The 24,835-nt window shown below is 37.4% G+C and overlaps 1 protein-coding gene and 1 long non-coding RNA gene across 3 annotated transcripts in view; one reads left to right on the top strand and one right to left on the bottom strand.

Moving 5' to 3' along the window:
- Nucleotides 1-24,835, bottom strand: part of TAFA1 (TAFA chemokine like family member 1) — a 551,542-nt gene that overhangs the window by 297,824 nt on the left and 228,883 nt on the right. The window lies entirely within an intron of this gene.
- Nucleotides 1-24,835, top strand: part of LOC130455413 (uncharacterized) — a 33,092-nt gene that overhangs the window by 7,937 nt on the left and 320 nt on the right. The gene's annotated exons all lie outside the window — the stretch shown is intronic.

Raw genomic sequence — 24,835 nt, 5'->3', positions numbered from 1 at the left:
CCTGCACATTCGTTTCCTTACTTTTTGTTTGCTCCTGCTCAGTAGCTTGTTTTCTATTCCTGGCTTCTCTGTCTCTTTTATTTGCTTCAGCCCACTCTTTCTAATCCAAAAAGTCCTCCTCGATCTCCTTAGTTTCACTGATGACCTGACTCCTAGAATCTTAGGGAAAGTCTAGTCCTGTACCTTACAATAGTCTTCTATGAGTCCAAATATAAGACTCTGGATTGTTTGGGAAGGTATTAATAAAGGAGACATAAACAGGGGTAACTCTCCTTCTCCCAAAATCTGATTCTTAGTACACAATCCCTAAGGGACAAGGGATCAAGGCAGCTGGGTGCCAGATGCTCTAGAGAACCTTGATGAGAGATTTACCCAAACGTATGCTACAGTATATTATCATGACACAAGGGGAAAACCTATTCAGAATTTGCACTTTCAAGCTGTCAGGGAGACCATTTTTATTTTTCAAAATGCTCTGCTTCAAGAATCTTCATCAGCCCAAGACTCTAGAAAATGGATCAACCTTCAAACAGAGAGTAGTGCTGTCCTGAAGAGCCAATAACACCTCAAGGGACCCGAAATTTGTAATCATTCAGTAGAGAGAACTTAACTGAACAATCAGAGTGGATGGAAGAGTTTAGGGGGATATTGAAACTGAAGAAATGCTTGAAATCTTGCTCATCCTTCAGAGCCTTGCTAAAATGCCAGCTTCTCCATCTAGCTTGCTCTCCTTGATCTCCCACTTCCTTCCCCTGCTTCCCTGAACTCTGACTTTGAATACACATACACACATATGTTCATACATATATATACCCATATGCTAAAACATACAAAAATATGATAATGTGTAACCTACACATACATGTACAAATACATACATATATGCTAATAAATATACATAAAATGCACACACCACATATACCAATAAATATACATGCAACATTTAACCCCCTACATGTAAGTACATTACATATATGCACACAGATAAATAAATATACAAACGATGTGATGCATGTAAGCCTATGCATATGTTACAATAATCTATGCAATATACTAATAAATACACATGCAATGCATACAAAGCCCATATGTACATGCTTGTATATGTGTAAATATTAACAAATACATGCAACACAACAACCACAAGGCCATACAAATGTATAATATATTTATGAAAGCATATGATAAAACACCCATAAGTATATACATGTGCACATATACACATGTATACATGAACATGTAGACTGAATACGCCTCTATGTTATGCTAGTATACACATACATCTAAATAAAGATAGATTTGAAGAATGCTGAGTATGCTTGCAGCCTGGATGGGAAGGGAGAGACAGAAAAGAGACACAGAGAGACAGAGACAGAGAGACAGAGACAAGAACAGAGAGAGAGACAGAGAGACAGAGAGAGACAGAGAGACAGAGACAGAGATAAGAACAGAGAGAGAGAGACAGAGAGAGAGACAGAGACAGAGAGAGACAGAGACAGAGAGACAGAGACAAGAACAGAGAGAAAGAGAGACAGAGAGAGAGACAGAGAGACAGAGAGAGACAGAGAGACAGAGACAAAGAGACAGAGACAGAGATAAGAACAGAGAGAGAGACAGAGACAGAGAGACAGAGACAGAGACAAGAACAGAGAGAGAGACAGAGAGAGAGACAGAGAGACAGAGAGAGACAGAGAGACAGAGACAGAGATAAGAACAGAGAGAGAGAGAGAGACAGAGACAGAGAGAGACAGAGACAGAGAGACAGAGACAGAGAGACAGAGACAAGAACAGAGAGAGAGACAGAGAGAGACAGAGAGACAGAGAGAGACAGAGAGACAGAGACAGAGAGACAGAGACAGAGATAAGAACAGAGAGAGTGAGAGACAGAGACAGAGAGACAGAGACAGAGAGACAGAGACAGAGACAAGAACAGAGAGAGAGACAGAGAGAGAGACAGAGACAGAGAGACAGAGACAAGAACAGAGAGAAAGAGAGACAGAGAGAGAGACAGAGAGACAGAGAGAGACAGAGAGACAGAGACAGAGAGACAGAGACAGAGATAAGAACAGAGAGAGAGAGAGACAGAGACAGAGACAGAGAGACAGAGACAGAGAGACAGAGACAGAGACAAGAACAGAGAGAGAGACAGAGAGAGAGAGAGAGAGACAGAGAGAGAGACAGAGAGAGGAGACAGAGATTGAAACTGCATGGCAAAGATGGGATGACTTCTAGGGGAAAATTCTTGGCAGAGACCCAATGCAATGGGATGATGGGCAAATATTGGTACTTTAGGATTAATTTTTCCCAATGGCATAAACACATGATTTCACAAGCACAGGACCTTGCACTGTGCAACTGTTACCTTCATCCCAAGGTGGAAAGTCCCCTCCATGAATACAAATTCATCTGTAGCTTAACAATGTTAAAAAGCTACCAGATGATGCTACAACTTTCCTCCAAATCTTTCAAGTATTCAAATACTTAAAATGTTTGATCTCCTCAATGTAAATATCTCTCCCAGTGAGGCAAATTGCAGACCCTCCATCTACTGTTCATTTAATATTGATATCCTCACATTCAGAGCAACTCATCCACAATAATTCTGAAAATTGAGGAAATATTTCTTTAAATAATAAATCACACTATCTAATTTACATAATGATAATGTATGGTTATGTCACAAGCATAGTGTGTCTGTTGCCTTCCTTTAGGAAAATGACATGCTTCCAAGTTTCAAAAGATCTAAAGAGAAGAGGAGGGAAGGAGCTCAGAAAAATGCAATTTTTAAGGTGGACGAGAAGAATGATGGCAATGGTTTCAAGAGAGAGGACAAGGAAACAATGATAGCCGAAGCAGAGAGCAAACCCTAATCATGGTGATGACGCCTCTGTTCTGGTTCATGGGAGAGGACCTCTTTCCCACTTCCATCTGCTACCTCATAAACTATCTCCAGCTTTGTAGTCACAGTAGAAGTGATTTCATTATTGAACTGGACCCAAGCAACATTGCCACAAAATTGAACAGGGCAGAAAAGCCACCCTGCCAAAGACCAAGGACTATTAGCATAAACACAATTAACATGACAAGAGAGAAAAACAGAGTCATCCATCCAAACATCACACATTTATGGGTCACCATTGAGAAAATCCACAAAGCGGCAGGGCTTTTTTTCCCCCCAATCACTGGGATTTATATCTTTGCTGCATTCATAGTTCACCTTATTGGCCTTGCTTATACAATTGATGCCAAAATCAAAGGGACTCACTTGGGTTTTTGGAGCTCCTGAATATGGAAAAGAAACCTTTGAACTAACAATCACAGGAACCAATGAAGTATGACATCAGTATGCTTAATTTGCCCTATTCTTCCTCCCACTCTCCTCTCCCTCTCTCTCTCTCTTTTTTTCCTCCTGCCCTCTTGTTACTTCTATCTTAAATGTGATTCTCATCTCATGCATGCAGAAACACATGTATGCACACACACATACACACACACACACACACACACACACATTCCCCCCTACTATGCCATCCCAACTAAAAAGAGAATCGTGTCCATTCTCCTAGGAAGGGTCACAAGGCATTATTATAATTGGCTGGTAGAAGATTCAAATCTAGTGACATCCTAGCGTAGCCACCACCAGTGAGCTCATTAATACAGCTGACCTGAGTTCAGTGCAACCTATTTTGAGCTGCTGTTTGGTGTTTTATGTCCCTCTCCAATGTGCTAGTTCTTTTCCTTCTAATTAATTTTTAAATGAAAAGGAAATATCTCCAAAGAGAGAAGGAGAATTTGACTCTTCAAGTGAGCTAACACCATTTCTCACCATATGATCTATAGATTTCACATACACACACACACACACACACTCACACACTCACACACAGAATGCTTTAGCCCCATAATATCTCCAGAAGGCCATTATGAAATTTAGGGCATGCAGAAAAATAGCATGCTAGCCTAGTAAGCAACCACTGGCTTATTTTCCTTATTAAAATTGCAATAAGTACCAAGTCCATGTATTTTTCTTTCTTGTCAATACAATCAAGTTGCAAAGCCTCGTGCATTTAAAAAAAAAAGGCAACTTAATGAAAAGTACACATTTGCCAACTCCTTCTCATCCCAGGCTTACAGCCTTATCCTTATGTAGCTGACCTTACTCTTTTTCAGATTCATTGCTAGAGAGAAGATCCCATGTTTTATTTATTTTTTTTAATTTTATTTTTAATTTTTTCCCATGATTCTTGTAGTCTTCCTCGCCTCTTTCCTCCCCCCCTCAAAGCTGACAAGCAATTCCACTGGGTTATACATATATTTTCACCCAATACTTAGTTTCATATTGCTCATTTTTGTAATAATTTTTAAAGCCTATAGCTATATTTAAACAAGTGATAAATCGTAAGATTTCCTCTTGATTTCTACTCCCTCAGTTCTTTCTCCAGATGTGGATACCACTCTTTTTAAAGTCCATTGGGACTGACCTGGATCGTTGCATTGCTTTTAGAAGCAAAGTTAATTAAATTTGATCATACCTCAATGTTTCAGTTACTGTGTATAATGTTCTAATTCTGCTTATTTTACTCAGCATTAGTAGAACCCACATTTTACAACTATATTGGGACTCCATAACCATGCTCGAGGCGAGGCACTACATCTTTAGAAGTCCTCCCAACCCTCACCCTAAAACGAAATCAAAATAAAACAAAATCACATCAATAACAACAGATACTCACTAAGTGTTTATTAAGTACCTACTGTGTGCCAGGAACTGTGCTAAGAGCTGGGGATAAAAAAGGAGACTTCAAGGAGGTATAAGGTGGATGGAATTGCCAACAAGATGAATAGCTGAGAGAGGCAGGTCTAAGCTTAGAGTCAACAAGACTTAGGTTCAAATTCCAGCTTCAACCTCTACGTTATTTTGGACAACTCAATTACTCTCAGCATCTTCTATGAAGTAATGAAGTTGGATTTAATGACCTCTAAGGTTATCTTCCAGCTCTCAGTATAGGATCATATGATTCTGTGATCTTAACAAGGGCAAAACTTGATGATTAATATAGCATTGTGTACATGTCTTTGCATATGTGTAAACAACGTGGATGCACATGTATGTATATATGTATATTCATATGTACACATACATGTGTTTATGTCCATTTTTTCAGAATCAGTATTAAGAACAATCTCCGAATGGGTCATGTCCTGTTTAGACCAACCCTGGACACTTTCTCTCTCACTGCCTTCTTTCCTCAATTTCTTTCCTGTAGCCTCCATGTCTTTGCATAAGCTGGCTCCCATTCCCTGCCCCTACCCACCACCCCATAACTCCAAGGCTCCTCCTTTTGGAATCCTGAGCTCCTGTCAAAGCCTGGTTCCAATGTCAATGCCTGATCTCCAGGAGTCAGTGCTTCTGCTGATACCTTAAATTCATGTGTCCTTGCTTAATTTAAATTTACTTAATTACATAGGTAGCTATGCATGTGTATATAAGTAGAATGTACACATACACACATGCATATATATATGCACATATGTAGATATACTTACATATATATGTACACACATATTTACCCATATATCTAGATATTTACCTATCTCTGCAACTCTTTCCCCCAAGTAGAATGCAAGTTCCTTAATGGCAGATGCTGCTTTGTTTCTAACTTGTTATCCCCACAATCTGGCCCTGTGCTTTTATACATAGTAGGGACCAAACAAACACTTGTTGACTAAATGAGATCAAAGGATTTATAACCAGAAGGGACTTTCTACCCCCTTTATTGCAGAGGTGAGGAAACTGGGGACTAAAGGGACTTTCCAAAGTCATACTGCTCAGCAATTAGTAGACCCAGGATTTAAAGGCAGATTATTTGCCTTTGAATACTGCATGTTTTTTTTCTGCCACACCGTGTCAGAGGCAATATTTCTCCCCTTTCTTACCAAGAATGAAAAAAGGCTTGGAAGAATAGTACTATTTAAATATAAGGACATATACTTAACTAGCACAAAGCTCTCTACATCTTTAAAAGACCAGTTTATAATTTGTGAGGTTATCTGCCACCTTGACAATAGATGTAAGAAATACTAATGAGACTGTATCCATGGGTGGCATCCACTTCTATCACTTCGACTGAATGACCAATCAATTCAATCAACTCATTGATTATTTGGTTTATGTGACATTAATTGGTGAGTTTGATTTTTTAAAAACTAAATCCACTAGTTGTCTTGACCGCCTATGAACAAAGACTTTTGAGATTCCAAAAGTTTCTTCAGTCTTAAAATACTTGGAAACAGAATATACACAATATTGATATTCTGGCCTCAGGAATTACATTTACGCAAGCTTCATATGAGTCAAAATTCTAGGTCTCACAATATTTCCTTGCAGTTACAAGATGTTAATGTCAGTTACTTGATTACAACAGTCCAATCCAGAAAAATATTCTTGAAATCAAGATAAAATACATTCTGGAAATTGAAGAATTGGGACATTGCCTTTAAAGACTGTGCCCTGAAGGAGCTCAAGGGATCTTTAATTGCCACATATTTCAAAGCTAAACATCAGCTATGGCAAACTGACCTTTCCTTGTGCGTTTAAAGCACCTATTAATTAGCCAACTTTTTCTTTGGCCTAATTTCTCCTTCTTGTAAAATTATATGTCTATATGACTGTGTGTACATGTGGGGGAGAGGATAAAGGAGCAGGATAAAGCTTAAAGTAACATAGAGAATAAAGATTATATTTGCAAATAACTTTTTGGCTAGAATTTTCAGATTTTTATCCTAATTGAAAAATATTTATTAATCAGTTTACAATAATCAAGGGGAAAAAAAGGATTAACCAAAACATTCCTTTTGATATTTATTTACTCTCTGCCAGATTTTGATTTAATGGTCCTAATTAACCCCCCATCAAGAAATCATAATCAGCTAGATGAGTTTTCTAAAATGAACAGATCACATAATATTTCACACATGAAGATTTCAATGCTTACTCATCTTTAAATCCAGTAAAGGAATTGTGATAATCAGTACTATGCCAATTCCATATAATCTGTGGATAAAATATATAAGCATAATATATCATTCAAAATTCCAGCAATCTAACCTGAAATTGAATGCTAAATTTCCCATATATTCTAGGGTATGTTGTCACATATAGGTGCCATGCTGTCAGGGCCAAGGAAATATGTTGGAATAGTCTCATTTTTCAATTTAGATAGAAGGTGAAGTGGGTTTTTTCCTTTGGGTTGAGAATTCTTTAAAACTGATGGTTTATTCTGTGACAATTCAATAACTTAACTGATTCCATGACAACAGAATATTGGTTATTAGACTCAGCTGTTTTGGACTAATTTTCCTTCCTTCCTCCTTTCCTCCCTCCCTCCCTCCTTCCATTCCTCCCTTCCTTCCTTCCTCCCTTCCTTCCTTCCTTCCTTCCTTCCTTCCTTCCTTCCTTCCTTCCTTCCTTCCTTCCTTCCTTCCTTCCTTCCTCCCTTCCTTCCTTCCTTCCTTCCTTCCTTCCTTCCTTCCTTCCTTCCTTCCTTCCTTCCTTCCTTCCTTCCTTCCTTCCTTCCTTCCTTCCTTCTTTCCTTACTGAAATATGATGAGGCTTACTTAGCACTGAGTCAGAGACAGTGAAAAGATCAGGTTTCCAGGAGTAGAACTACTAATTCCCAATGGGAGCGAGACATGGAGTCCAGGGGGTAGGCAGCATTGCTTGGAGATGGCATGAATGTGGCATCTAGAATATGGCTCAGCATTACAAAGAGATATTAGACTATCTATGATGCTCAGGAGAGGAGGAGCTATTAACTAAAGACCTCCTAAGTTCTCATTTCTTCCCCTGGAGTTTTAGAGAAAGAAAGTTTTAGAGATGTCTTCTTAGGAGGCATCAATCTTGTGAAATGCACAGATTTTATACCTTTTCCTCCACTATACTCCTCCTCAGTATAATGCTTTTAAGATTTACAATGTGCCTTTCTAGCTTCACCATTGCCCCTAGAGTGTAGGTAGCTCAACTATTATCCATATTGTAAGGGAAATGCTTAGTCCTAGAGGCTCTAAGTGCTTTACTCCGGGCCATATTGTTACTAAATTTCTCTAGAACTAATGCACTGCTAAACCATTCTAGTATCTTCACCAAGAAAACCCCAAATGGTGTCACGAAGAGTTGGACATGACTGAAATGACTGAAACTACAACAAAAATGTTCTCAAGACAGAAACCTCTCCTTGATGAACCCATAACGGGCTGTGCCCCCTGGCTTCTAGAGTGTCTGGAGGTGCCACTTAATTTGTGTACTTATTTGGTTGATGTTCAGGCTGCCAATATGATACCAAGAGAATTGGTCAAATTGAGAAAACTCCAGTCAAACCATGATTATTCTCACTATCCATGTAATAACAGCCAGATAGAGGCTTTCATTCATCTGACAGAATTGAATTGAATTCAATTCAACAATCAATTCCTACATACTTATTACACAAAGATATAAAAATGAACAAGACATTGCCTTTGGTCTGATGAATCTTCCAGTTTAATGGCTGACCGAATCATTTGCTTGCCTTGGTATTATTTGGTTACAACTTCTAGTCATTTAAATCTCTCTAGGGTTCGTATCATTTCAGTTCCTCAAGACAGTGAGCACATTGATTAGTTAACTTTGAACAGTATTTTCTCCCAAGGCCACATCTGGATTGGTACTGTTTGGTGATTGACATGAAGCATCTTTTAGTCTTAGATAAGATTTGTCTTTTGCATGGTTCTGGGAAGTTATAGGTCTGCCCTAGAAGGCACCTGTAGACCTGTTCTCTTAACATGTGAAACTGGTCAGGACTAGACTCCTTTGACCCAAGTCCAGTTCTTTTTAAAGGCAACTAGGTAATATGATACATAAAGCCCTGAAAATAGAGTCAGGAGACCTGAGTTCAAATTTGACCTTTAACTACTTACTAGCTGGATGATTTTAGACAAATCATTTGACTTCTGTCTGTCTCTATATCTTCATCTGTAAAACAGGTAAAATAATAGTGTTCACTACCCAGGCTTCCTATCAGGATTTTAAAATGAGATAACATTTGTAGACCACTTTACAAAATTAAAGGAAAACATAAATGCTAGTTTTTATAATTAGCTATTATAAAATTAATTACACAGCAGCGTTATCCTGAAGGTGGCTGCACTGAGGGTATCATGACTGGGATGAACATTCATGGTAAGGTTTTAAAATTGAGAAGACTTAAGCACATTATAAAGGGGTATTGATAAGCTGGAGACTAACCAGAGGAGGACAATCAGCATGATGAAGGGTACATGCCCTATGAAGACTGGTTGAAGGATTGGTGATGTATAATCTGGAATAAAGAAGACTCAGGAGAGATATTATTGATTTCTTCAAATGTTCAAAGGGCTGTTATATGGAGAAGGAATTAGACTTATTTTAAACAGCTAAGTGGTACAACAGACAAAGTGAGGAACTTGGAGAAGATCTGTGTCTGAATCCAACCTCAGACATACTTGGTAACTCTGGGCAAGTCACTTCACTGCTATTTCAGTTTCATCATCTGTAAAATGGGAACAATAACAGCACCTACTTCCAAGGACTGTGATGATGATAAAATGAGATGACATCCATAAAGAGCTTTGCAAAATTTGAAGTGCAACACAAATTATTGTTGACAATTTCAATATTTAGCTTGACCCAAGTGGCAAAACTAAGAACCAAAGGGACAAGTAGTCAAGAGGTTCATTTAGATGTGGTGTCTAGAGATACTTCCTAACAATTAGAGCTGTAGAAGAGAAATAGGCTTCCATGAAAGGTGATGTGTTTTCCATCACTGCAGATCATCAATCAGAGGATATATAATGACTGATTGTGTACAACAAAGAGGATATTTTTTTCCTGGAAGGTAAACACTGAGGTCTCTTCTTATCCTAACATTCTCAGATACTGTGCTATATTGTCCTCCAGAAAATCCATGATCTTGATGGTAAAATTGTCTTCAAAAATTCTATCAATGGAAGGACACCTCTGGCTGATCCTATCAAGCTGGGAAGGCTTAGCAAGGAATGACATGTCAGGCTTCCCTAGACTAGAAAAATTAATTTTTGGTGAGATCAACTAGTAGATTGAATAGAGGGAGATAAATGTATTGGTCACAGCAATTGTTGAGGACTATCTGCTGAAATATAGCAGTATCAAGATCTGTTTCAGTGCAGTCAGTACTGACTATGCAGAAAATCCTGAAGCATTAAAGAATGCCACCTGAATACAAAGGGGTCAGCTTCTAATGGTGGGACATCAAATCAGCAACATACTTGTAGGGTAGATATTTATGGGCAGGAAAACCCTCCTGTATTCTTCAACATAGAGCTCCAAGGTAACCATCTGTTCACCTACTTGTAAAATTCTATGTATTCTAGGTCTGGAGACACTGATATTATCATTAAAAACAAACAAACACACATTTCCCAAACCACCACCACAATCACCACCACCAAACAAGTAACTCAAGCAGTTCTTTTTGTTATATGAGAGAAAACTACTTTCTTATCACCTGGGAGTCCATTAGTTTATAAAGTAGTGTTTAATTTCTTAGATTGGTAACTCTTAAAGAGGTAAAGTTATCTTTCTACTACAGCTGCCATTTTGGAAACTATAATTCATGTTCTCAGTAGACTTTCTTTTAAATAATAGCACTGTAGAGTTATTCATACAGTAGGTTTATGGGTAGGGTCTCTAACAAATAAAGGTAGAAAATGGGGTGAAAAAAGGAAACCTAATGAGATACAAAGCAATCAATGTCATGTTATAGTGGATACTTTAATGGATCCATGGTTTTAGTGGTCCAGAGAGCCTAACCAGCAGCACAAGTATCAATCTATCCATGCCTTCCCATTCCTCATATAAGAGCTACTTAAAATATAAGTTGAAGAAATCTCCTTTGATACTTAGAGAATTTTGTGGATAAAGCAGGAGTGCTTTTGATGTAAGACTGGCTCTCATATTTGTTTCTAAATAGACATATTTCTCATATTTCATCTCATATTTCCCAACACTTCTTCTACACAAACCATCATCAGTGATATGCTGCAGTATAACTATGTCCTTTCTCATTTTTTTCCATTCCCCTTTGGGCTAGTTGCTACTTTGATTCTTCTACTGCTATTGGATTCCAGGGCGCAGAGTCATGTAGCTTACTAGGAGAATATTAGTACTTAAGAAAATTGTTTTAATCTAATGTGGATAATAAAGTTTGAGTAAATGAAAAGAGAATGACAGTCTGAGTGTCTGAGTGTTGCATTGGTACCCATGAAATGCTAGACAGCCTCCAGCTGGTTATGTAGATTGTCTATAGAGAATTAATGGAAGACATGAACAAAGATGAGAAAGTGTAGTTGAATTACGATCTACACAACTGGAAGGAATACCCAAATTAATAATATCATGAATTAATAATTCATGATATTATTAAGCTATTGCAGTATATTATATAATATAATGTGAAATATAATGTGAAGTCGCATTATGATTTAATGATTATAATCAATATTTTGCTACTTGGAGGATCTGTGATTTCATTGGTCACATTGAAAACAACTTTTTTGAGAATATCGGTCAGCATAATTTTCTAAAATTCATTTTCTTGTGGCCTTGACCTGGGATTAATCAAGGGCTATAGCTTGATCAATGGGTTAAATAATAACTAAAAGAGCACTAGTTTCAACTTCCTCCTCCATTGAATATCCCACCTACCCCATGTTTTCTCTCTTATACTGTAGTTATTTGTGTACATAGCTTGTCTTCCTTAATATATTGCAAGCACTTTGAGGGCAGGGGCTATGCTTTATGCATCTTTTTATTTCCCATTATGCCTAGGAAATGCTTACCATATACTGAAGAGTTATTTAATAAGCCTTGTTGAGTTTCATTCAAATAAAATTGAATTGAGTTGAACCATTTTTAAATATTTCTTTTTCATTTCATTTTTAATGGGTTCAAGAGTTTATTAGAGAAATTCTAAGCAGATTTGCTACAGACCAGTGCACATCCTCCAGGAAGATGAGATATGGAAAACGGGAAATCAAAGAAAGAAAGACTGGGAGAGGGTGGCTCTGGGAAATGAGGGACTTCTTTGGTGAGCCAAATAAAATGTCAGTGGGTTGGGTAAAAAGTCGTGAGAGGTAATCTATCAGTGATGTCCTAAAATGAATGAGTCAGAAGTCGGTCCTTTAGAAAGGAAGATGTGGAGGATGTTAGAGTACATTGGCAGGACTGGTGACTTTTTATAAATTTATCCCACTCAAATTTGATGGTCCCAAAATGTTCTTATATGAAGGGAGGGGAACTGAGTTAGCAGTGACAGTTTTGTCTTCAAGGAGAAGGTGCCAAACATCTGAAGGAGGTATTTCTATTGAGTACCTCCCCACACACACATTTATTGCTCAAATGTCTTCCTTAGGAGACTTAATGTGAAAGATACCTAAATCAGTGTGCTTGGAAATCTGCCATGGTAACAACTTCCCTCTGAGAATGAAGTCTACTTTCCTCCTCTACCTACGAAGTCAGTTTCTTGCTCCTTTCTGTAGGAGGCCAATTCCAAATTCAGCTTTCAACCACCTGCCACTTCTTTCCTTTTATTTCTGCTGTGAAATGTCAAAGCAAGGCATAACCACCACCCAAGCTGATAACCCTCAAGACATGAATTGCTTGTGAATCTAAATATATCCTTCTACCAATCAATTTGCTATAGAGTTGCCCTGGGATGCAGTGCAAGGCTGTTATTGATCAGTAGACTGAATAATAAACAACAAGGTTTCTGTTTCATCATCATCATCATCTCATGTTTGCTACAATGTGTCATTTCTCTTGCCTTGGTTTTCCCATCTGCAAAATGGAGTTGACAACATAAGAGGACAATAGCTAAGACCAAAAAAAAAAAGTCAGATCCCAAAAAGTTCTTTCTTCTCTCTCTAAGAAGACTCTCCTTAAACTTTTCAGAGCTGTAGTTTTTTTTTATATTCCCCACAGAAAGAGAATCATGATAAGTGCTCAACAGGCAATTGTTGAATTGAATACAATTGAAACTGTTGCTTGAAAAAAATTCACAAATGAAATACATTAGCTAGAACTCTGGCTTAGTTCCAGATAACTTCATGGACATTTTCTTGTTTAGTCACTTTGGCTAATCAGTCAATCAGTCAATGCTCAATAAAAATAAACATTAGGGATACAAAAGAAGGTTAAACCAGGGTCTCTGCCCTAGAACTTGTATTCCATACAAATACAAAACATTAGATCAATAAAGGATTTCTATAGAGTAGATGGAGGGTAATTTCAGAGGGGAGGAGGAAGAGCATTTTAGGCATGAGGGAAAGCTATTGAAAAGGCACTAAGTCAGGAGTGTTATGTTCAAGGGATCACTGAGTTAGGGTAGGTACACATCAAATAATTCTATGTACAGTGATCCCTCACCTGTCAGGGGAGTTATATTCTAGTGACCCCCACAACAGGTGAAAATCCACAAAGTAGTAGCATTATATATATATATATATATATATATATATACATCTCTCTATTTATATATATATGTACCTATATATATACATCTCTCTATTTATATATATATATGTACATATATATATATATATATATATATAATTTCAAGGCTTTATAAACCCTTCCCACTGTAAACCTCAAAATTTCTTAGACTTATAAATGTTGGAAATTTCCCAATGGTGAAATTTCCAACATAATATATATCAGTCTTTTAAAGTGATTTCCTTGTCACACCACTCTCCTATAAACCATTGGCACACTCTTTCCCACACTCATAAACATTGAGCCAATCAGCTCCCAGGATACAGAACAAACACAGTGCTGTGGTTGGTTGCCTTTCATTCCATCAGTCAATACAGAAATAGCCATTTTGCCCACAGCTTTGTACAATCTCATGTTGGCAAACAGTAGTGGTGTGCTGCATTTCCATTGTGTACAGTGTGATATCCATCTGCAAAATCCTGTGATACAGCAAAAACTCCATGATATAGAATTAGATTAAAAAAAAAAAAAACCTGTGATACAGTGAAGCCATGATGAGCGATCCCCGATATAGTGAGGGCTGACGGTAAAGAAAGTATTATATAGCAAACCGAGGTATAATGATCATTGAGAAGCAGACTCTGATATTGTGGGAAGAGGGATGTCTTATGAGTCAAGGAGAGGTAGATTTGAGAGCACAAGGGTTGTGACCACAAATGAGTCATTTAGCCCCTCAGTGCCCATTGACATTTCTTTAAATGCTGTAGGTTACAATTGACTTACTGATTTCTATCAGTGTAGAGATTATCTACACTAAGAGTTTCACATGAAATTACAGTCTTAAACCAATAAATAAGTAATTTATCCCTATTAATCCTATAATAAAAAAGAATTACTTTTATCTTATCTCTATCTTCTCCTCACTGGAAACATATAAATAAACAAGAAAAACAAAACCCTTAAAAACAGGTTCAATAGACAAAGAAAGGGGGGCAGCTAGAAGGCACAAAAGATAGAATATTTGGAGTCAGGAAGATCTGTGTTCAAATATAATCTCAGATACTTACTGTGTGACTATTGACAAGTCACTTATCCTTGTTGCCTCAGTTTCCTCATCTATAAAATGAACTGGAAAAGGAAATGGTAAGCCACTCTAGTACTTTGTTGAGTAAACCTTGAATGGGGTCACCAAGAGTTGGATAAGATGAAATGATAACAAAATTCACACAGCTAGGTGGCCCAGTGGATATAATGCTTTGCCTGGAGGTAGGAGGACTTGGATTCAAATCTGGCTTCAGATACTTACTAATTGTGTGACCCTGGCCAAGTCACAAAACTATTCTGTCTTGGAGGCAGGCCACTGCTAGAGCTTCTCCATTTCACCACTTTCTCTGACCTCTTTCATGTCCTTAGTATCACTTATTCTAATCTTTTGCATCCTTGACTAACTACTAGTTAAAAAAACAAAACTTAATATTTCCTAAAATATTCTTTTCAATTCAATCTTACATACAAACTGTATTAGATCATGACCAGGCTCAAGAATATGGAATCTGGTCTGTATGAGAATCTCATGGATGACTTACAATGTTAGAGAGATGTATTGAATATCTGAAAAGTGATATTCCCATAGTCATAGTAAGGTCTAATACAGGACTTGAATTCAGATCTTCCTAATTCCAAGCACTCCAATCACAATGCTGTATTGCTTGTCAGTTATTTTTAAAATAAAATGTTGGATTGTATACTTTTCATAGAAATAATTATAAAGTTGCTCTATTTTTTCTGTCAAAAACAAAAAATGTTTAGATTATCTTGACCTTTTGTCCATCTTGCTGTACTGTCTATGTCCTGAATTCCAGCCCTTTTCTCCAAGGCAATCACCCAATAAAGCTAGCACACAACTCCAAATTAAAGCCAGCTCAAAAAGATTTGCTGCTGGTGAATCACTTTTCTCTTCTAATGTACAGGCCCTGCTCCTTGGAGCATTATGGTAAGAGGGATCATTTTAATAAAATGAAAAGTCCTAAGTGCTCCAAATAATGAGGGATCAAATCTCTGCCATATCAGGGAAATTCACCAAAGACTTCATGTAGACCCTTAAAGGAAGGGGTAATATAGATGACCCACATTAGCAAACCTCAGGAGGACAATGCAGATGTGAGCAGCATGATTTCTCCCACCCCAGAGCACTTTCTTTTTAATTTTCTTGGGGTAGTAGGCATTTTCTGCCAATTCTATGAATCTCCTAGGTCTTTCTGTTTGATTTTCCCAAATTCTAATGTTATCTTCTTCTGTGACCTCAAGAAACTCTGACTCTGATCTATCATCTTTGGAATGGACAGTATACTACATTTCCAGTACAGAAGGCTTGGGTTCCAATCCTCCTCTGACATGGAATAACTAGGGACCTTGTACTAATTACTTTACTTCTCTTCCTCTCAGATTCCTCATCTGCAAAATGATGATAATGATAGAAATGAATCGATGCATCAAAACAGATTTATTAGATCAGCTACATGTTGGGCATTATGTTAGGTATTAGTGATATTAAAAAAAAAGAAAGGATACAATTCTTACTCTCAAAAAAATTTCAATCCTTCCAAAGTATGTACACACGCACGCACACACACACACACACACACACACACACACACACACACACATCTTTGGAAATACATAAGGATAGCTAGGGGGCATAGTGGATAGAGAGCCAGACCTGAATTTTGGAGGATCTCAGTTGAAATTCTGAGTTGAATTCCAGCTTTAAGAAACTTACTTGTTGTGGGATCCTGGTCAACATCTGGTTGCCTCAGTTTCCTCAACTGTTAAATGGAGATAATGAGAGCACCTCATCTCCCAGAGTTGTTGTGAGGATTTTATGAGATACTAATTTTAAAAGCACTTAGCACAAAGTCTAGTACAAAGCAAGTGCTATAAACATGGGCAGCTAGATGACTCAATGGATAGAGTGTCAATCCTGGAGTTAGAAAGATTCATCTTCATTAGTTCAAGTCTGGTCATAAACATTTACTAGCTGAGTGACCCTGGGAAAGTCACTTAATCCTCTTTGCCTCTGTTTCCTCATCTGTAAAATGAACTGGAGAAAGAAATGACAAACCACACTAATATCTTTGCAGAGAAAACCCCAAATTGGATCACAAAGAATCAGACAGGACTACAATGACTAAATAGCAATATACATATTATTATTATTATTATTAACAGAATTTACATATATAGACTATACAAAGTTGTTATACAGAATTTCTGTAATGCATTCTGCTATACAGAATACAAAATGGTTAAATACAAGTAAGGAGAACTAGTTACTGGGAGGTTCTTGAAAGATTTCATATAGATAATTTGCATTTTGAAGGAAGTGAAGGAAGGAAGAGCATACATTCCTGTCATGGGGATGGCCAGTGTAAATGCCTAGCTTGAGACAGAAAATGGAAGTAAGAATAAAGGAATGGCCAACTAAGTTGCACTATAAGGTGAGAGAAGGGACTTAGATATAACAAGTCTTACTAGGTAAATGGAGGCCAGGTTGTGGATGGCTTAGAAGCCAAATAGAAGAAAATATATTTGAACCTGAAGGCAATAGAGAGATACAGATTTATTTAGAATAAAGATAATGTAGTCAGATTTGCTTTGAATGAAAATAAGCTTGGTAACTATAGGAGGGATGGATTTAAATTGGAAAAAGGGACTTGAGACAGAGGAGTTAATGGAAAGACAATTGTAAATATTCCAGGAAAGAGATGATAAATAGTTAAACAAAGAGGGTAGCTCTCTGTTTAGACACAAGGATTTGGAAGTGAAAGATATAGAGGCAGAAATGGTGATATCTAGTAACTGATTAGAGAAGGAGAATGAGTCCAGGATAGCACCAAGATCACCACTTAGGGAGACTAAAAGAATGGTGTTGTCTTTGTCAGAATTAGTTTGGTAGATGGAAGAGTGGTTTTTGGTGAGGACTATACTGATGGGATCACAAAATAAGTTGAAAACTGGTTGTCTTAACTGCATCATACAATTTCAACACATGGTAATTAAGTTATTTCAAGCCTATTATACTTGCTTCTTTGCACTTGCTACTCATTGGTTCTAGTTGGTTCTGCTTTCTGGGGACAAACAGAACAAATCCAACCCCTCTTTTCCATCACAGTTCTTCAAAATCTTGAAGACAGCTGTTGTGACTCATCCCCTCAGTTATTCATATTAGTATCTCTAGACTCAATTGCCATTCCTTAATAAAACTTCTCATGTATCTTTGTGGTGGCAAAAAGTTGGAAAATGAGGGAATATTCTGTGATTGGGGAATGGCTGAACACATTATGGTATGGGTTGGTGATGGAATATTATTGTGTTCAAAGGAATAAACAACTGAAGGAATTCCATGTGAACTAGAATGGCTTTCAGGAATTGATGCAGAGTGAAAGGAGAAGAACCAGGAAAAACTTATACACAGAGATGGATACACTGTGGCACAATTGAATGTAATGGATTACTCTACTAGTAGCAATGCAATGATCCAAACCATTTCTGAGGGACTTGTGAGAAAGAACACTATCCACATCCAGAGAAAGAACTGTGGGAGCAGAAACACAGAAGAAAAACAACTGCTTGATCACATGGATCAACTGGGATGTGATGGAGAATAGACTCTAAACAATCACCCTAGTGTAAATATCAATAATATGGAAATAAGTCTGATCAATGACACATGTAAAACCCAGTGGAATCGTGCATTGGCTATGGAAGGGGTGGGAGGATGGGAAGGAAAGAACATGAATCATGTAACCATGGAAATTTTTACTTAATTAATCAATAAAATAAAATAAAAAACAACAACAAAAATACTTTTGGTGTAGGGAAGCCCACTACCTTTCAAGATAATTCATTCAACTTCTGGATCACCATAGTGGATAAGAAATTAAGTTATTTCAAGCCTATTATACTTGCTTCTTTGCACTTGCTACTCATTGGTTCTAGTTGGTTCTGCTTTCTGGGGACAAACAGAACAAATCCAACCCCTCTTTTCCATCACAGTTCTTCAAAATCTTGAAGACAGCTGTTGTGACTCATCCCCTCAGTTATTCATATTAGTATCTCTAGACTCAATAATCCCAGATCTTAGAATTGATCTCCACATGGCATAATTACATGTTCCCTCACCATCTTGGCTGTCACTCTCTTTATTCTTTCCAAGTTCCTCAACTTTTCAGTGTAAGTAATTAGTAATACTAATCTGACCTAGAAATATGCCTGCTCTGACCATTATTTTTCAATCTTTGTTCACGTCCTTTTCTAATCTCTCATGAAATATTTTTTGACCTGGCCCTAACCACAAATCAAGTTGGTTTCCAGTAGTGAGTGAACTTAACAGTTGAACTGAGAGATGATGAAGAATGTATGGTCCATTTCTAGTTTGAGAGGATAAAGTTGAAACAACAAAAACTCCTATGCCAAAATTGGGTCCCCTCAAAAGAAAATATTTTCTATCCAGAAATTTGCCAGTGAATTAGACCTCCCAGAAACGTTGGCTTCTTTGGAAACCTTGACCAGAAATTGGACCTTTAATGGTTTAATGATCTGTTTTATTCTCTGGCTAATGCATGGGTGTTGACTTTGTTCTCCCCACTAAATCATAAGTTTAGGGACAGTGGCAATCTCTTTTGTGCTCTGTACCTCCATGGTACCTAGAACAGTGCTGAATGCAAAGTAAACTTATAGAATGATAATGGGCAAAGGGCGAATAGCCATTTGACAACTATTTACTATGGACTATGAAAGATTTGTGCTGGGAATATAAATGAAGTCAAAGTATGATTTTTACATTCAAAGAGCTTATACTCTAATGAGTGATAAAACATGTATTATCTATATTCAAGATATAAATTGGTGATTGATACATATTCTTCTGGTTGGACCTTAGAGATCATCCAGCAAAATACCATTTTAAAGATGAGAAACCTGGGTACTAGAGAAGATAAATGACTTCCTTAAGATCACACAGCAGAGCCAGGATTTTGATTTAGAGCTTCTGACTCCAAAGCTTGGGTCACACTGTGTCCAGCGATTCCTCCAGTCTTTTGAAATCCTATTGCATTGGTTTGGGTCACAGAGCTGGTAAGGATGTTGAGCACTCTAAGGTTTTCCCCAAGTTTCAAGAGAGTTAAAATCCATTCCCTAAAATGTAGTAGCTGGATGACCCTGGGCAAGTCACTGAAATCAAGTCTTATTCATTTTCATCATCTAAATAATAGCACCTACCTGTCAGGATTATCAAGAGGGTAAAATGAGATAATATTTCAAAAGCTCTTTCCTAAACTTAAATCACTCCATAGTTTCTAGTTTCGTCTTCGTCATCATTATCATCACCATCCTCTTTCCTCTCCTTTCACACATAATAGCTTTATGTCATCTGGCCCTAGTTCTGACTTTGAAGGAAAGCACTCCAGTCCACTTGTGCGCATCAGCTACTCTGTGAGGAAGTGACATTAGTGGCTGGCATATGCTTCTCTATTTTGAACTCTAACCTGACCCCTTGTTTTGAATTGTGTCAGATCTGAAAGCTCAAAGGAAGAATGAGAAGAGATGGGACTCTAGAGGCAAATGGATCACAAAGTTTTTCTGTCAATCAAATAGTCGCTCTGTGCTCAAGTGAATTTCTTGGGAAATGTGGCCTGAATTTCAATTTTGATAATAATCTTGTGATGAACAGTTTTCTGTTATGACATTAATATTTCTCTCATGAAAATTGAATAATTCCTCCTCAATGTTGAGAATATCCAACAGGACCTAATTAAAAAACACATGCAACACACATATATCTGCATTTATGTGTGCATGTTTATATATGTATGTATGTGTTTGTATGTATACATAAAATACATTTGGATATATGTCTATATATATATGAAGACAGAGAGAGAGAGAGAGAAACTGAGAGAGAGAGAGAGAGAGAGAGAGAGAGAGAGAGAGAAACTGAGAGAGAGAGAGAGAAACTGAGAGAGAGGGAGTGAGTGGTGGAGCAGAAGGAGAAAGAGAATGGGGTGGAGGTAGGCACCTAGGAATTTTAAAGTAACAAAGATTATTGTTTTAAAGCTCTAAATCTATTGGTCTATGGACAATGAGAGTAACAAAAATTGGTGATCAAGACTATGATAAGTAATAATAACTTGTATTTATGGAGCTTTAAAGTTTACAAAATTCTTTTCCAATGTCATCTCATTTAGTCCTTATGGCAACCTGACAATGTAGGCACGATTATCATCTCCATTTTACAGGTGAGGAAACTGAGGCAGGCAGAGGTTAAATGACTTGGTTCAGAGTCACTCAGTTGGTAAATATCTGAGGCAATATTCACACTTGGTTCTTTTTGACTTCTGGTGCTCTATGCATGGGGTCACCTAATTAATTGACTTCAATAAATCATAGGATCAAGGATTTAGAACTTAAAATAACTTTAATGACCAACTCCCACATTTTACAGTTCAGTAAATTGAGGCTTAGAAAGTGATGTGTTCAAGTTTACCTAGATAAGTAAGGCATGAATTTGAATACAGGGTTTTGACTTCGAATCCAGGCCCTATGCTGTCTCCAAATACAAATGGCTTAGTTCTTCTGAAGATACTTTCCAGTACATCTGTGATCCTTTGACATAGTAGTTCATCTTTCAGGAAAGATCTTCCTTTGAAAAAAATTGAATTCTTCCTATTTTTTTCAAATATTGAATTCTGAATCCCTGAGATTTCTCAAGTATTCAACCCAGGAGGGTTAATTTCAGATTAATGTATTTCCAAAGCTTTGTCTCTCAAGGCTAGACTTAAAAATGTTAAGAACCCCAGGAATTGATGCAGAGTGAAAGGAGCAGAACCAAGAGAACATTGTACACAGAGACTGCTACACTGTGGTACAATCGAATGTAATGGACTTCTCCATTAGTGGCAATGCAGTGATCCAGAACAACCCAGAGGAATCTATGAGAAAGAACACTCTCCACATTCAGAGGAAAAACTGTGGGAGTAGAAACAGCAAAGAAAAACAATTGCTTGAATACATGGGTCAAGAGGATATGATTGGAGATGTAGACTCTAAATGATCACCCTGGTGCAAATATCAATAATATGGAAATAGGTTCTGACCAAGGACACATGTAATACCCAGTGGAATTGTGCATCAGCTACAGGAAGGAGTGTGGGGAGGGAAGGGAAAGAATGTGATTCTTATAACCAAGGAATAATGTTCTAAATTGACTAAATATAATAAAATATAAATACAAAAAATAAAATAATAAAAATAAATAAATAAACTCAAGATTAGGATAGCCAATAAATAAATAAAGTTTGCAGTGTTTTTGCTTGTGTTTCAGAAATAAAGGATTTTAAAGATATGTTAAAAAAATGTCAAGCACCACACCTAGGTATCACCTTCCATTTTTAAAATTCTATATAGTTGGCTCTTCTTATTTTACTTAATGGTCTTGGTAACCTTGATCATCTTCTTGGTCAGAATACTTCTAGGATTCTGTATTTAGTTTTAGAAACCATATTTTAAGGGTATTAAAAATTTGAGAGCACCCAAATGAGTTAACCAGAAAGGTCAACTTTTTTTGGTCATATGTAGATTCATTGAAAGAATAGAAATATTAAGGTTAGAGAAGGGGAGACGTGAGGGTAGGGGTGGGGGAAGGATAGAATGTCTCCTTCAAGTATGTGAAGGTCTGTCATTTGGAAGAAGGGTTAGGCTTAATAAGATTAAGCCAGATTGATGTAATTGGGAAGTCTATGGCCAGACAGTATGCCTGATAAGATGTCTCTAATGAAGGGACCAAAAGATGTAAGAAGTATTAGGAAAAGTTTTTAGAAAATGAACTTGGGTCACTCTCTACTTTGGTGATTCAATCTGGCTCATTACAAGGAATCATTCTCAAAATGTTTAGAGCTAAAAAGGAATTGGGGAGATTACCGAAGCCAACCCCTCATTCCAGATGAAGAAATTCACTAGAGGGGGAAAGTGACCTGAGATCACACAATTCACAGCATTTGGAAAGAAGGAGGAATTTGGTTCAGATTCCATCTAGGCAGCTCAATACTTGTGAAACTTTGGTCAAATCACTAAACATTTTGGGGGTCTTAATTTCTTCAATGGTAAAATGAGAGATAGATTTAATTATGTCCAAACTCTTATTTTAAGCTCAAAATCAGTAATACTACAATACCAGTTATTTGCCTACCTATGATTAGAACCCAGGTCTTCTGACTTCCTGTTGATAGATATTTCAGTGTCAATTATTAAAAGCCAGCTACTTCAAAGAATATAATGAAGGAAAGAAAGCATCTCAAGCCACATTGCTTCTTCCGAGAACCTGGAGGGCTGCCATACCACCAAAAGCCCAACCTAAAAGACTATTGTGTTCTTAGCAGCAACTTTGCCTTTATTTGAAATAAAAAGATTAAAATGTATTTACATCTGTGTGTTTGATCGCATGGTGGCTTTAGGCCAGTGACAGGGTAAAGTGACAGAGCAGAGGAACTTGGGTAATCTCCCTTTTCCCCAAAGTAAGGCTTAGCTGGTAATGAGGCTGTTGGCAGAGATGAAGAGGATCTGAGGAGAGAGATAAAGGTATTCCTGGGTTCTGATTCTTTCCAAGAGCAAGGACAGTTTCTCCCCCATCAGCCCTAGCTCACTGATGCTAATTCCCATCAATTCTGTGGACTTTTCCAAGATACTGAGGATTTTATGTTGGTTATATACAGCGAACCAAAAGGCTTCAGGAAAGTAGATAAAGAAATGCCCCAGACAGGAGAGCACACTGCATCCTGGTTATTTTCCAGCAACCTCAGGTTTGAGGTTAGAAAATCTTTGTTTAACAGATTTCATTCTTATTAGTGAGACTGAGATGAATGGGTTAAGGCCAACTTAAACCAATCTATCTGATGTCATGGATTGAAGTGGGCTTGGCAGAACAATATGGGTTAAATGTTTGAAACCCAAAAGCTAAAACAAAACATTGGAAATAGTATCAAGAACCCTAATTGGGCACAAAGATCCTGACCCAGAATTGCTGTCAGTTCCAGTCATGTCAGGAACTGAGTTCACCTCAATTAGTGTCTGCTGGAGGATAGGATGAATAACCTATATTTGATAATGAGCAACTGACACTGATCAGAACCAATTCTCTTCTAGTCAAAGGAAAAGAGGAAAATGTCCTCCGATGGTTCAGGAACTAACTGACCAACTGACATGGCTGAGAACTTGACAGTCATGGAACTTCTCAAGTTTTGTACTTGGGACCTCAAAAAGTCAGCATTGTGCTTAGTAGGATTCTTTGTGGACTGGGTGATATCACATGACAATTGGAATGAAAACTGGGAGTCTTGACTTATTCTTGCTGCATCCTTTATGCTAAGATCATAGGATTATAAATTTAGAGATGGAAGAATGCTCTCATTACATAGCTTCATTAAAATAACTAACAAAACATAACATTTGCACAGTGCATTAAACACTGCATATTTTCTAATTTTGTAGTTTTACATATGTATCTCACTTGATTTAACTTAGATTTAAAGCCAAAAGGAATTGTAAAGGTCAACAAGTCCACCCCAACCCTCCCGCTTTTCATTTTATAAACTAGCAAGAAAGAGGGTGAGTTATTTCAGTAAGAGTCTGAGGCAGAATTCAGACCCAGGAAGGCTTTATTCTTCCAAGTCCAAGGCTTTAACATCACAAAAACAACTTCCCCAGAAAGTCAATGACCAAGGCAGAATTTGAACCTGAGACTCCAAAGCCTTGGGGAATTGTATGCTGTGGTGTGAGATAGTGATGATAGTAGAGAAATAGAAAACTGTCAGGGAGGATAGAATCTTTTTAATAGGAACCTATGCTTATTTATGCACAGTTTCCTGGGATTTAAATGGAAATTTTGAGGAAGAAATGGGCATCCTGGAACCCCTGTGTATTTCTTGTTTTGTTTTCTTCTTTTTTTTCCCCTTAAACACATAATTTTAATATTGTTGCAATACCCTGATGGGGAAACTCCCTTCATTAATGGAGGTCAGCAATTTATCTATAACACATTCCTCTGGGTACCCCGAAAGGATAAGTGATTTGCAAAGTGTCATACAGACAGTCCATGCCAAGACCGAAGCCAATTCTGAGCCAACTTCCTCCTGATCTTGAAGCCTTCTATTCACTAAAATGCCTTGTGTTTTCAGAAGATAAAACTTTAACTTGGATTTGCCTTTAGAACCTGGTCTCCAGTGATTCAAGAAATAGGCC

Source organism: Monodelphis domestica, chromosome 7 (assembly GCF_027887165.1).
Source record: "Monodelphis domestica isolate mMonDom1 chromosome 7, mMonDom1.pri, whole genome shotgun sequence".
Lineage (NCBI taxonomy): Eukaryota > Metazoa > Chordata > Mammalia > Didelphimorphia > Didelphidae > Monodelphis > Monodelphis domestica.
Note: the sequence above shows the minus strand (reverse complement) of the source record. Positions and strands in the feature narration are given on the sequence as shown.